Source organism: Chiloscyllium punctatum, chromosome 12 (assembly GCF_047496795.1).
Source record: "Chiloscyllium punctatum isolate Juve2018m chromosome 12, sChiPun1.3, whole genome shotgun sequence".
Classification (NCBI taxonomy): Eukaryota; Metazoa; Chordata; class Chondrichthyes; order Orectolobiformes; family Hemiscylliidae; genus Chiloscyllium; species Chiloscyllium punctatum.
In genome coordinates, this window is record NC_092750.1 from 15,225,336 (window position 1) to 15,240,536 (window position 15,201).

The window sequence follows — 15,201 nt, forward strand, 5'->3', positions numbered from 1 at the left end:
AATTCTATCTATCTCCTCAGACAGAATTTATTCAGTATTTCTGCACTCGGAAATAGTGAATTCCACAGATTCATGACTCTTTGAGAGAAGTAATTCCTCCTCATCCCTGTTTTACATCTGCCACTCCTTAGCCTAAACCGATTACCTTTTATTCTAGATTGCCACTGTCTCCCGTTGTGGGGCAATGTGGAGTAATCAGATCAGCCCTGATCTTATTGAATGGGTGAGCAGGATTGAAGGGCCAAAGGGCCTATTCCTGTTTTTAATCTGGTCAGAGAGTACATAACCACAAAGTTGAGAGTGGCAGCATTTGCTTTACAAGGCTGGGTCATATTTTTGGTCTGCCGATTTCTTCTAATACTTGCCACTCTTTGGAATTGTGTAGAACTTCCCTGAGACCTGATTTGAAGTATCATAATTTGTTTTGGACATCACAGCTCAGAATGAATAAGTTGACTTTGTAGACTCATAGAGACATACAATTTGAAATCATCCTTCAGTCCAACCAGTCCATGCCAGCAATGTTCCTAAACTAAACTAGTCCCACCTACCCTGTGCTTAGCCCATATTCCTATAAATCCTTCCTATTCATGAATACATCCAAATGACTTTTAACTGTACCTGCATCCACCACTTCCTCTGACAGTTCATTCCACATGCGAACGACTCTCTGCGTAAAAAAGTTGCCCGCAGGTCCTTTTTAAGTCTTTCTCCTCTCACCTTAAAAATACGTCCCTTAGTTTTGAACTCGCCCACCCTACAGAAAAGACCCTTGTCATTCACCTTGTGTATACCCCTCTTGATTTTATAAACCTCAGTAAGGTCATTCCTCAATCTCCTACGTTCCAATGACAAAAGTCCCAGCATTTCCAGCCTATTTTTAGATCTCAAACCCTTCATTCCTTGCAACATCTTGGTAAATCTTTTCTGAACCCCCTCCAGTTTAATAATATCCTTTCTGTAACAGGGCAACTGGAACTGCACACTGGACTCCAGAAGTGGTCTCACCAATGTCCTGTACAACCTCAACGAGACGTCCCAACTCCTATACTCAAAGGTCTGAGCAATTGTATAGGATACAGTGCAGACCATGCGAATGATATTGGGGATTAGAGGGTTAAATTATGAGAACAGCCTGTCAAGAGTTGGGCAGAAGTTGAATAACTTTTTTTTAACTGAGCTCGTAATGCAAAGGCCAGGAATAATAATGTAGAGAAATCAAATCCCATCAAGGCAGCTGGGGAATTTAAATTCAATTAATTCATTAAACAAACTTGGAATAAAATGCAAAGATGAGCAACGATGATCATGAAACTAATGTTCTACGATAAAAAACCCAATTGGTACATTAACAACGTTTAGGGAAGGCAATCTGCCATCCTTATTCAGACTTTCGTTTGTAATCGTTCATGAAATGCAGTTGTCACTGGCTAGACTAACATTTATTGCCCATCCCTCACTGCCCTGGGAAAAGGTAGTGGTGAGCTTCCTTTCTTCCATCTCTGCTGTTCTTGGGGGATGCACATTCACCACTCTGCTTTTGGAAAGAGAGTTCCAGAACTCAGACCTAGCTTTTGTGAAGGAAAAACAAGACAGTTCCAAATCAGGTCTGTGTGATTTGGAAGGCGCTTTGCATTTGCTGTTCTAAGCCTTGTAGGTATTAGAGGATGTAGGTTTAGATGATGCTTTTGGAGGAACCCTCATCATTTCTTGCAGTGCATCTTGTAGTTGGTATACACTACCGCCACTATGCTTTAGAGGTGAAGGAGGTGAATGTTTGTGGATGTGGTGCTAATCCAACTATCTGCTTTATCTTTGATAATGTCAAGCTTCTTGAATGCTTTATGAGCCACACTCATCCAGCCAAGTAGAATATATTCCATCACACACCTTACTTGAGCCTTGTAGATGCGAGTAGGGTTTGGGGAGTCAGGAGATGAGTTACTCACTGCAGGATTCTTGGCCACTGACCTGCTTTTGGAGCCACAATATTTAAGTGGGTATTCCTGGTTCATTTCTGGTAGCCTTCAGGATGTTGATGGTGATGGTTATGGCATTTAATGTCAATAGCAATGGTTAGATTATCTTTTGTTAATGTTGTTAATTTGGTCACTGCTTGCCACTCGTGCGGCACAAATGTTACTTGTCACTTGTCAGTCTAAGCCTGGATATTGTAAAAACAATGACTGCAGATGCTGAAAACCAAATACTGGATTAGTGGTGCTGGAAGAGCACAGCGGTTCAGGCAGCATCCAACGAGCAGCGAAATTGACGTTTCAGGCAAAAGCCCTTCATCAGGATATTGTCCAGGTCTTGCTGTATTTGGAGAAGGACCGCTTCAGTATCTGGGCTGCCAACCATTGTACAATCATTAACAAACATCCTCACCTCCTGACTTTATGATGGAGGAAAGCTAACTGACAAAGAGATGAAAATGTTAGGACCAGCTAGACAACCTGAGGAACTCCTACTGTAGTGTCCCATGACTAAGATAATTGACTTCTAAAAAAACCACAACCATCTTTCTTTGTGCTATGTATGAGTACTGCCAGAGTACAGCCTTTCCCCTGATTCTCATGCAGTTCAGTTTTCCAAGAGTTCCTCAATGCCAAACATATACAAATACTGCTTTGCTTTCATGGGCAGGTACTTACACTTCACCTCTGTAGTTCAGCTGTTTTGTTTATGTTTGAAACCAATGCTGTAAAGAAGTCTGGAGTTGAGTGACGATGATGGAACCTTTGATGGTGAGCAGGTTATTGCTAAGTAAGTGCTGCTTGATAGCACCGTTGATGATTCTTTGGCTGACGATAGAGAACAGACTCATGGATCATAATTGGTGGGTTGGATTTGTACTGTTTTTTAGTGCAGAACCATTTTCCACATTGCAGGGCAAATGTCTGTGATAAAGCTGTGCTGGAACAACTTGGACAGGGGTGAAATCATTGAATCAGACAGTACTGAAGAGGCCCTTCCGCCCATTGAGTCTATACTGGCAAAAATGTACAACTATTTACACTACTCCCACTGCCTTGAAAGATATGATACTCCAAATGCTCACCCAAACGCACTTTAAAAGTTGTGAGGGTTTCTACCTACCAGGCAGTGTGTTTCAGAATAATTCCCTCTTGCCTCCCGTTTTAAAATTATATTCCGTTGATATTGACTCTTCAACAAAGGGGAACAGCTGATTTTTGTTCACCCTGTCCACACCTCTCATAATCTTGTACACCACCATCAGGTTCCCTCCTCAACTTCCTCTTCTCCGAAGAAAACAGCCCAAACTCATCCAGCTTCTCTTCGTAGCTAAATTGCTCGATTCCAGGTATCATCCTGGTGAATCTCCTTTGCACCTTCTCCAGTGAAATCGAATTCTTCTCGTATTGTGGTGACTAGAACTGCAAGCATTATTTCAGCCCTGGATGAACCTAAGTTTTGTACGGCTGGAACAGGACCTTCCTGCTCTGATAATCACGACTCTGATAAAAGCAAGCATCCTATATGCCTTCTTAACTACCACATTAACTTCAGAGATCGAGGGACAAGCACCCCGATTATGTGTAAGCTTTGGAAAAGTTGCAGAGGTGATTTACCAGGATGTTGCCTGGTGTGGAGAGAAGGACTTATGAGGAAAAGCTGAGGGACTTGAGGTTGTTTTCATTAGAGAGAAGGTTGAGAGTTGACTTAATTGAAATGTATAAGATAATCAGAGGGTTAGATTGAGTGGATGGTGAGAACCTTTTTCCTTGGATGGTGATGGCTAGCATAAGGGGACATAGCTTTAAATTGAGGGTGAAAGATATCGGACAGATGTCAGAGGTAGGTTCTTTACTCAGAGTAGAAGGGCTGTGGAATACCCTGCCCACAACAGTAGTTGACTCGCCAACTTTAAGGGCATTTAAATGGTCATTGGATAAACATATGGAGTGGAATAGTGTAGGTTAGATGGAGCTTCAGATTGGTTCCATAGGTCGGCACAACATTGAGGGCTGAAGGGCCTGTACTGCACTATTATGTTCTATGTTCTATTCCTGTGTTCCTCTGAGCTTCCTAGTGTCCTGCTATTCGTCAAATACTCCTTTTTTTTGTTCCTACTTCCAAACTGCATCACATTTATCAGGGTTAAATTCCATCTGCCACTGATCTGTCCATCTGACCAATCTGTTTATCTGTAACCTAATACCTTCCTCCTCACTGTCAACCACCTGGCCAATCTTTGTGTCACCTGCAAACTTACTTATCATCCTCCCCACATTCTCATCCATATCATTTATGAATATCACAAGCAATAAGGTACCCAGCACTGAACGCTGTGGTACGCCAGTAAAGACTGGACTCCAGTCACACAAACAGCCTTTACCACAACCCTCTGTCCCCTGTCACGAAGCCAATTTTGGATTCAACTTGCCATGTGGTAGTCCTGGAGCGCACAACTTTAGTATTGTTGCTGGAATGCTACCAGAATCCAGTGACCCTTTTGACTTGAAACATTAACTCTCCATAAACACAGCCAGACGCTGGGTTTCTCCAGAATGTACGCTTTTTGCATCAGATTTCCAGCAACTGCAGTTCTTTGTTCTTTTTCGTCTAACTTGCTCCTTATTACAGCAGGGCATGCTTTCAGGCAAAGCACATGAGGTTGACTCCCTCTTACCTGAGGGATTGCCACTGATTCAAGGCTTTACAAATATGAGCTTAAGTACATATCAATTAGTCCACAGGCATACTGTCAAAAATTCCATATCATCACTTGCATCATTTCAGCATAACAAGAAAATTGTACTTCAAGAAGGGGACGAGCAGAAAACATTCCACCCCATTGCTACTGGCCTAAGATGGCATGGTGGCTCAATAGTTAGCACTGCTGCCTCACAGCACCAAGGATCTGGGTTAGATTCCAGCCTCGGGCAACTGTGTGAAGTTTGCAGATTCTCCCCGTGTCTGCATGTGTTTCCTCTGGGTTCCTCCCACAGTCCAAAAATATTAAGGTTAGGTGGATTGGCCATGCTAAATTGTCTGCAGTGTGCAGGCTAGGTGGATTAGCCATGGTTAATGTGGGATTACCGGGCTCAGTCTGGGTGGGATACTCTTTGGAGGGTCAATGTAGATTCAATGGGCTGAATGGTCTGCTTCCACACTGCAGGGATTCTATGATTCTAGAGGATGGGGGCCATCAGAGGGGATGAATTGGAAGGAGAAGTGAGACCTACAATGGACCTCCCATTAACTGGCTTATGAAAGCAGAAATACCAGCAAACCTGAATTTGCTATTTTGCTGACCTGGGTGCAGAAGAGTGAGGAGACTTAACAAGGCTTACCAAGCCAGTTCAATCCTGGTCTGTGTGTGTGTGTGTGGATAAATGTTCACTAGTGTGTGCCAGTGAGCTGAAGTACACTTGTGCGTTTGCTTGGGTTCGAGCACAGGTCAGCAATGGAGGTCACAGTCAAATAACTACCCAATAATTGTCCCTGTATTGCAGGTGCATTTGTCTCTTGCTCTGAATGCTAGATGCCAGCTAGCCAGAGGTCACCACCATATGGAAACAGGACAAAAGAATTTCAACTAACTTGTTAAGTGCTTTCAGGAAAGTTTCCTCAAGCAGTATATAAGAGGGTCCTACTCAGGAAGGGGTAAAACTCAACTACACTTGGAAAATAGGGCAGGACATGTGAACGAGGTGACAGTGGGGGACCACTGCAACATTTAAGAGGCATTTGGATGGGTATATGAATAGGAAGGGTTTGGAGGGATATAGGCCGGGTGATGGCAGGTGGGACTAGATTGGGTTGGGATGTCTGGTTGGCATGGAGAGGTTGGACTGAAGGGTCTGTTCCATGCTGTCTACATCTATGACTCTATGACTCTATGACACTTTGGGACTAGTGACTATAGTTCTATTAATTTTAAAATAGCAATAGAGAGAGACAAAACTGGTCCACAGGTTCAAGTTCTAAATTGGGGCAAGGCGAATTTTGATGGAATTAGACAAGAGCTTGCAGGGATTGATTGGAGTAGTTTGCAAGCAAAGGGACATCCAGCAAGTGGGAGGCCTTTAAAAGTGTGATGGCTAGAGTTCAAGGTCTTTATGTACTTGTGAGGGAGAAGGGTAAGGATGACAGGGATAGGGGAACCCTGGATGACAAGAGATATCAAGGCTTTGACCAGAAAAAGGGAGGTATGGCTCAGGGACAGGCAGCTGGGATTAAGGGAATCCCTGGAGGTATATAGGGATACAGGAGTTTACTGAAGAAGAAAATCAGGAGGGCAAAAAGGGATCATGAGAAAACCTTAGCTGAGAAGATTGGTTGATGAATCCAAAGAGGTTCTTTGAGTATATTAAAGGAGAAACAAAACTAGAGAGAATAGGACAATTTTCCAGTTGAATAAAGGGAACTATGGAGCTATGAGGGAGGAGCTGGCCAAAGTTCAATGGTGCAATACCTTAGCAGGGATGACAGTGGAAGAACAATGGCAGATATTTCTGTGTATAATGCAGAAGTTGCAGGATCAGTTCATTCCAAAAAGGAAGAAAGGTCCTAGGAGGAGGCATGGGTGGCCGTGGCTGATGAGGGAAGTTAAGAAACATATAAAGTTAAAAGAGAAAATCTATAACATAGCAACGATGAGTGGGAAAACGGAGGACTGGGAAGCTTTTAAAGAACAACAGAGGATTACTAAGAAGGAAATACGCAGAGAAAAAATGAGGTACCAAGGTGAACTGGCCAATAATATAAAGGAGGATAGTAAAAGTTTTTTTAGGTATGTGAAAAGTAAAAAAATGGTTAAGACTAAAATTGGGCCCTTGAAGACAGAAACAGGGGTTTGTTACCCGTGCCACGTGATAGAGAGTCGAGGAATAGGGAGAGAGAAGAGTTAAATACGTGGCTACAGGGATGGTGCAGGAGGGAGGGATTTCGGTACTTGGATAACTGGGGTTCTTTCTGGGGAAGGTGGGACCTCTATAAACAGGATGGTCTGCACCTGAACCTGAGGGGCACCAGTATCCTTGGGGGGAGGTTTGCTAGTGCTCTTGGGGGGGGTTTAAACTAACTCTGCAGGGGCATGGGAACCTAGACTGTAGCTTTAGGGTGCAGGACCTGGAGTGTAGGGAGGTTAGGAATATGGCATCAATCTTAAAGGAGGGTGCCTGTAAACAGAAGAGTGGTTTGAAGTGTGTATACTTTAATGCCAGAAGTATACGAAATAAGGTAGGTGAACTCGCAGCGTGGGTTGGTACCTGGGACTTCGATGTTGTGGCTATTACGGAGACGTGGCTAGATCAGGGACAGGATTGGCTGTTGCAGGTTCCAGGGTTTAAATGTTTTAGTAGGGTCAGAGGTGGGGGTAAAAGAGGGGGGGGGGTGTGGCTTTGCTTGTCAAAGATAGTATTACAGCGGTGGAAAGGAAGATGGACGAAGATTTGCCATCTGAGGTAGTTTGGGTTGAGGTTAGGAATAGGAGAGGTGAGGTCACCCTGTTAGGAGTCTTTTACAGGCCTCCTAATAGTCCTAGAATCGTTGAAGAAAGGATTGTGAAGATGATTCAGGAGAAGAGTGACAGTAATAGGGTGATTGTTATGGGAGACTTTAACTTTCCTGATATCGATTGGGAAAGCTATAGCTCCAGTTCGTTAGATGGGTCGGTGTTTGTGCAATGTGTGCAGGAGAGTTTCCTGACACAATATGTAGATAAGCCAACAAGAGGTGAGGCCATACTGGATTTGGTTCTGGGTAACGAACCAGGCCAGGTATTAGAACTAGAGGTAGGTGAGCACTTTGGGGACAGTGACCACAATTTGGTGATTTTTACACTCGTGATGGAGAGGGATAAGTGTGTACTACAGGGCAAGAGTTATAGCTGGGGGCAGGGAAAGTATGATGCGTTGAGGCATGACTTAGGATGTGTGGATTGGAAAAGTAGATTCCAAGGCAAGAGCGTAATTGATATGTGGAACTTGTTCAAGGAGCAACTATTGAGTGTCCTTGATAAGTACGTACCTATCAGACAGGGAGGAAAGGGTCGTGTGAGGGAGCCGTGGTTTAACAAGGAATTGGAATCCCTTGTTAAATGGAAGAGGGCGGCCTTTGTAAAGATGAGGCGTGAAGGTTCAATAGGGGCGATTGAGAGTTATAAGGTAGCCCGGAAGGACCTGAAGAGAGAGCTAAGAGCAGCAAGGAGGGGACATGAAAGGTCCTTAGTTGGTAGGATTAGGGAAAACCCTAAGGCTTTCTATAGGTATGTTAGGAATAAAAGAATGACTAGGGTAGGAATAGGTCCAATCAAGGGTAGTAATGGGAAGCTGCGTGTGGAGGCTGAAGAGATTGGGGAGGCACTGAATGAATACTTTTCGTCAGTATTCACTCAGGAACAGGACATTGTTGTCGATATGAATACTGAGGCACGAATAAGTAGAATGGATGGCTTTGAGATATGTAGAGAAGAGGTGTTGGAAATTCTGGCAAGGGTGAAAATAGATAAGTCCCCTGGGCCTGATGGCATTTATCCTAGGATTCTCTGGGAAGCAAGGGAGGAGATTGCAGAGCCATTGGCCTTGATTTTTGTGTCATCTTTGTCTACAGGAGTAGTGCCAGAGGACTGGAGGCTAGCAAACGTGGTTCCCTTGTTCAAGAAGGGGAGTAGGGATAATCCTAGTAACTATAGGCCAGTGAGTCTCACTTCTGTTGTGGGCAAAGTCTTAGAGAGAATTGTAAGGGATAGGATTTATGCACATCTGGATAAGAATAATGTGATCAAGGATAGTCAGCATGGTTTTGTGAAGGGCAGGTCGTGCCTCACAAACCTTATTGAATTCTTTGAGAAGGTGACTAAGGAGGTAGATGAGGGGAAAGCGGTAGATGTGGTATATATGGATTTTAGTAAGGCGTTTGATAAGGTCCCCCATGGTAGGCTACTGCAGAAAATACAGAGATATGGCATTGAGGGTGAGTTGGAGGTTTGGATTAGGAATTGGCTGGCTGGAAGAAGACAGAGGGTAGTAGTTGATGGCAAAGGTTCATCTTGGAGTGCCGTCACTAGCGGTGTTCCGCAAGGATCTGTTTTGGGACCATTGCTGTTTGTCATTTTTATAAATGACCTGGAGGAAGGGTTAGAAGGTTGGGTGAGCAAGTTTGCAGATGATACGAAAGTCGGAGGAGTTGTAGACAGTGAGGAAGGATGTGGCAGGTTACAGCGGGATATAGAGAAGCTGCAGAGCTGGGCAGAAAGGTGGCAAATGGAGTTCAATGTAGTTAAGTGTGAGGTGATTCACTTTGGTAAGAGTAACAAAAAGATGGGGTACTGGGCTAATGGTCGGATACTTGGTAGTGTGGAAGAGCAGAGGGATCTTGGTGTCCATGTACACAGATCTCTGAAAGTTGCCACCCAGGTAAATAGTGCAGTGAAGAAGGCATATGGCGTACTGGCTTTTATTGGTAGAGGAATTGAGTTCCGGAGTCCTGAGGTCATGCTGCAGTTGTATAAGACTCTGGTGCGGCCGCATCTGGAATATTGTGTGCAGTTTTGGTCGCCATACTATAGGAAGGATGTGGAGGCACTGGAACGGGTGCAGAGGAAGTTTACCAGGATGTTGCCTGGTATGGTAGGAAGATCCTATGAGGAAAGGCTGAGGCACTTGGGGTTGTTTTCATTGGAGAAAAGAAGGTTTAGGGGTGACTTGATAGAGGTGTACAAGATGATTAGGGGGTTAGATAGGGTTGACAGTGAGAACCTTTTTCCACGTATGGAGTCGGCTATTACAAGGGGGCATAGCTTTAAATTAAGGGGGGGTAGATATAGGACTGATGTTAGGGGTAGGTTCTTCACTCAGCGAGTCGTAAGTTCATGGAATGCCCTGCCAGTAGCAGTAGTGGACTCTCCCTCTTTATGGGTATTTAAGCGGGCATTGGATAGGTATATGCAGGATAGTGGCTTAGTGTAGGTTAGGTGTGCTTTGATCGGCGCAACATCGAGGGCCGAAGGGCCTGTACTGCGCTGTAATGTTCTATGTTCTATGTTCTATATATTATGGAGAACAAAGAAATGGCAGAAGAATTGAATTGGTACCTCATATCTGAGTTCACTGGGGAAGACACAAGCAATCTCCCTGAGGTAACAGTGGCTGAAGGACCTGAACTGAAGGGAATTTATATTTGCCAGGAATTGGTGTTGGAGAGATTGTTAGGTCTGAAGGTTGATAAGTTCCCGAGGCCTAATGGTCTACGTCCCAGGGTACTGAAGGAAGTGGCTCGAGAAATCGTGGATGCGTTGGTGATTATTTTCCAGAGTTCGTTAGATTCGGGATCAGTTCCTGCGGATTGGAGGGTGGCTAATGTTATACCACTTTTTAAGAAAGATGGGAGAGAGAAAGCAGGAAAGTATAGACCAGTTAGTCTGACCTCAGTGGTGGGAAAGATGCTGGAGTTAATTATAAAGGATGAAATTACGACACATCTGGATAGTAGTAACAGGATAGGTCAGATTCAGCATGGATTTATGAAGGGGAAATCATGCTTGACTAATATTCTGGAATTTTTTGAGGATGAAACTCTGAAGATGGACAAGGAAGATCCAGTAGATGTAGTGTACCTGGACTTTCAAAAAGCTTTTGATAAAGTCCCACATAGGAGGTTAGTGAGCAAACTTAGGGCGCATGGTATTGGGGGCAAAGTACTAACTTGGATTGAAAGTTGGTTGGCTGATAGGAAGGAGAAAGTGAGGACTGCAGATGCTGGAGATCAGAGCTGAAAATGTGTTGCTGGAAAAGCGCAGCAGGTCAGGCAGATTCCAAGGAACAGGAGAATCGACGTTTCGTGCATAAGCCCTTCTTCAGGAATGAGGAAAGTGTGTCCAGCAGGCTAAGATAAAAGGTAGGGAGGAGGGACTTGGGGGAGGGGCATCGGAAATGCGACAGGTGGAAGGAGGTCAAGGTGAGAGTGATAGGCTGGAGTGGGGTGGGGGCGGAGAGGTCAGAAAGAAGATTGCAGGTTAGGAAGGTGGTGCTGAGTTCGAGGGATTTGACTGAGACAAGGCGGGGGGAGGGGAAATGAGGAAACTGGAGAAATCTGAGTTCATCCCTTGTGGTTGGAGGGTTCCTAGGCGGAAGATGAGGCGCTCTTCCTCCAACCGTCGTGTTGCTATGGTCTGGCGATGGAGGAGTCCAAGGACCTGCATGTCCTTGGTGGAGTAGGAGGGGGAGTTGAAGTGTTGAGCTACGGGTGGTTGGGTTGGTTGGTCCGGGTGTCCCAGAGGTGTTCTCTGAAATGTTCCGCAAGTAGGCGGCCTGTCTCCCCAATATAGAGGAGGCCACATCGGGTGTAGCGGATGCAATAGATGATGTATGTGGAGGTACAGGTGAACTCGTGGCGGATATGGAAGGATCCCTTGGGACCTTGGAGGGAAGTAAGGGGGGAGGTGTGGGGCAAGTTTTGCATTTCTTGTGGTTGCAGGGGAAGGTGCCGGGAGTGGAGGCTGGGTTGGTGGGGGGTGTGGACCTGACGAGGGAGTCACAGAGGGAGTGGTCTTTTCGGAACACTGTTAGGGGAGGGAAGGGAAATATATCCCTTGTGGCGGGGTCCGTTTGGAGGTGGCGGAAATGACAACGGATGACGACGGATGATACGATGTATATGGAGGTGGTAGGTGAGGACCAGTGGGGTTCTGTCCTGGTGGCGGTTGGAGGGGCGGGGGAAAATTGCGGACCTTGAAGAAGTCTGAGATGGTCCAGGTGAATTTGAGGTCGGGGTGGAAGGTGTTGGTAAAGTGGATAAACTGTTCAACCTCCTCGTGGGAGCATGAGGCAGCGCCGATGCAGTCATCGATGTAGCGGAGGAAAAGGTGGGGGGTGGTGCCAGTGTAGCTGCGGAAGATGGACTGTTTCACATATCCTACGAAGAGGCAGGCATAGCTAGGGCCCATGCGGGTGCCCATGGCTACTCCTTTGGTTTGGAGGAAGTGGAAGGATTGGAAAGAGAAGTTGTTCAGGGTGAGGGCCAGTTCAGTCAGTCAAAGGAGGGTGTCAGTGGAAGGGTACTGGTTGGTACGGCGGGAAAGGAAGAAGCGGAGGGCTTTGAGTCCTTCATGATGGGGGATGGAGGTGTACAGGGACTGGATGTCCATGGTGAAGATAAGGCATTGGGGTCCGGGGAAGCGAAAATCATGGAGGAGGTGGAGGGCGTGGGTGGTGTCCCAAACGTAGGTGGGGAGTTCTTGGACTAAGGGGGACAGGACCGTGTTAAGGTATGCAGAGATGAGTTCGGTGGGGCAGGAGCAGGCTGAGACAATGGGTCGGCCGGGGCAGTCAGGTTTGTGGATTTTGGGCAGGAGGTAGAAACAGGCGGTGCGGGGTTGTGGGACTATGAGGTTGGAGGCGGTTGGCTGATAGGAAACAAAGAGTAGTGATAAATGGCTCCATTTCGGAATGGCAGGCGGTGACCAGTGGGGTACCACAGGGATCAGTACTGGGACCGCAGCTTTTTACAATATATGTTAATGATATAGAAGATGGTATTAGTAATAACATTAGCAAATTTGCTGATGGTACTAAGTTGGGTGGCAGGGTGAAATGTGATGAGGATGTTAGGCGATTACAGGGTGACCTGGACAAGTTAGGTAAGTAGGTAAAAACTGGATTAGTGGTGCTGGAAGAGCACAGCAGTTCAGGCAGCATCCAATGAGCAGCGAAATTGACGTTTCGGGCAAAAGCCTTCAGGAACCTTAGGTGAGTAGTCAGATGCATGGCAGATGCAATTTAATGTGGATAAATGTATGGTTATCTATTTTGGTGGCAAGAACAGGAAGGCAGATTACTACCTAAATGGAATCAATTTAGGTAAAGGGGCAGTACAGAGAGATCTGGGTATTCTTGTACACTAGTCAATGAAGGTAAGCATGCAGGTACAGCAGGTAGTGAAGAAGGCTAATAACATGCTGGCCTTCATAACAAGAGGGATTGAGTATAGAAGCAAAGAGGTGCTTCTGCAGCTGTACAGGGCCCTGGTGAGACCACACCTGGAGTACTGTGTGCAGTTCTGGTCTCCAAATTTGAGTAAAGACATTCTGGCTATTGAGGGAGTGCAGCATAGGTTCACAAGGTCAATTCCTGGAATGGTGGGACTACCTTACACTGAAAGACTGGAGCGACTGGGCTTGAGTTTAGAAGACTGAGAGGGGATCTGATTGAGACATATAAGATTATTAAAGGATTGGACACTCTGGAGACAGGAAACATGTTTCCGCTGATGGGTGAGTGCCGAACCAGAGGACACAGCTTAAAAATACGGGGTCAACCATTTAGGATAGAGATGAGGAGAAACTTCTTCACCCAGAGAGTGGTGGCTGTGTGGAATGCTCTGTCCCATAGGGCAGTGGAGGCCCAGTCTCTGGATTCATTTAAGAAAGAGTTGGATAGAGCTCTCAAGGATTGTGGAATCAAGGGTTATGGAGATAAGGCAGGAACAGGATACTGATTAAGGATGCTCGGCCATGATCATATTGAATGGTGGTGCAGGTTCGAAGGGCAGAATGGCCTACTCCTGCACCTATTATCTATTGTCTATTGTCTATTGACCCCTCAAGGACCAAAGTGGACATGTATGTGTAGAAATGCATGAGATGGATGAGGTCCTCAATAAAGATTTCTTCTCTGTGTTTACAGTTGAGAAAGACATGAAGACTTGGGAACATGGGGAAGTTAGTGGGCCAGGAAATGGCAAATGGAGTTTATTATAAATAAGTGTGAGGTCTTGCATTTTGGAAAATCAAATCAAGGTAGGAGTTTCATGGTGAATGGTAGGGCCTTAAGGAGTGTGGTGGAAAAGAGGGAACTTGGACTTCAGGTGCATAGTTCTCTGAAAGTCAAGTCACAGGTTGACAGGGCAGTAAAGGCTTTTGGTACACTGGCCTTCATCAGTCGGGGCATTGAATGTAGAAGTTGGGAAGTTATGTTGCAGTTATACAGAACGTTGGTAAGGCTGTACTTGGAGTATTGTGTTCAGTTTTGGTCACCCTGCTATAGGAAGGATGTTATTAAACTGGAAAGAGTGCAGAAGAAATTTACAAAGATGTTGCTGGCACTTAACAGTCTGAGTTACAGGGAGAGGTTGGACAAACTAGAACATTTTTCTTTAGAGCATAGGAGATTGAGGGGGGTACTTGATAGAGGTGTGTAAGATCATGAGAGGCATAGTTAGGGTGAATGGACTCAGTCTTTTTCCCAGGGTTGGGGAGTTGAGGACTAGAGGGCATCAGTTTAAGGTTAGAGGGAAAGAATAACAGGGATCTGAGGGACAACTTTTTTACACAGAGGGTGGTACGCATATGGAATGAGTTGCTAGCGGAAGTGGTTGAAGTGGGTACATTAACAATATTTGAATGGCATTTGGACAAATACATGGATAGGAAAGGTTTAGAAGGATATGGGCCAAGTGCAGGGAAATGAGGTAAGAATGGATGGATATTTTAGTTGGCATGGGCCAGTTTGGGCCGAACGGCCTGTCTCCACGCTGTGGGACTCTAACTGACCTGCAAAGCCTGCCCACAAAGTCACAAAATGTACTGTTCAGTCATCAATATGCTACTACCTACACCTCACGAATAATCAATAGGAGAAAGTGAGGACTGCAGATGCTGGAGATCAGAGTTGAGAGTGTGGTGCTGGAAAAGTGCAGCAGGTCAGGCAGCATCCGAGGAGCAGGAGAGTCGACGTTTCAGGCAGGAGCCCTTCATCAGGATTCTCCTGCTCCTTGGATGCTGCATGACCTGCCATGCTTTTCTAGGACCACACACTCTTGACAAATAACCAATACTCAAATGTATGTTTTTTTCACTTTTACATTACTTTGGACTCACTTCTATTTTCTAACGTGTATCTGTATGTGTTGCATTTTTATTTCTTCTCACATTTTGTAACTGATAAACTCACTCTTTTGTTAATTCAAGAAAACCATGTTAAATTAGCTCTCTTAAAACATAAATTAACATGGTCTAGAATGAATCAATTAACTAAAAAGTGATCTCTGTGGTACTGGGGATTTCCGGAGAAGATTGAGATGTACGCACTCTGCACATCTAGCTGAAGATTGCTGGAAATTAAATGGGAAATCAATTGCAGTAATAGGAACTAAGGGCTTGCCAGGAAAAGGAAGTAGGCGCTAAAAAGGCAAAGAGAATGAACCTGAAATGTTTAGCTCATTTTCTTCAGTAGA

At 45.2% G+C, this 15,201-nt stretch overlaps 1 protein-coding gene across 4 annotated transcripts in view; it reads right to left on the minus strand.

Annotated features, from left to right (window-relative positions):
• Nucleotides 1–15,201, minus strand: part of LOC140483624 (caM kinase-like vesicle-associated protein) — a 155,025-nt gene that overhangs the window by 35,872 nt on the left and 103,952 nt on the right. The window lies entirely within an intron of this gene.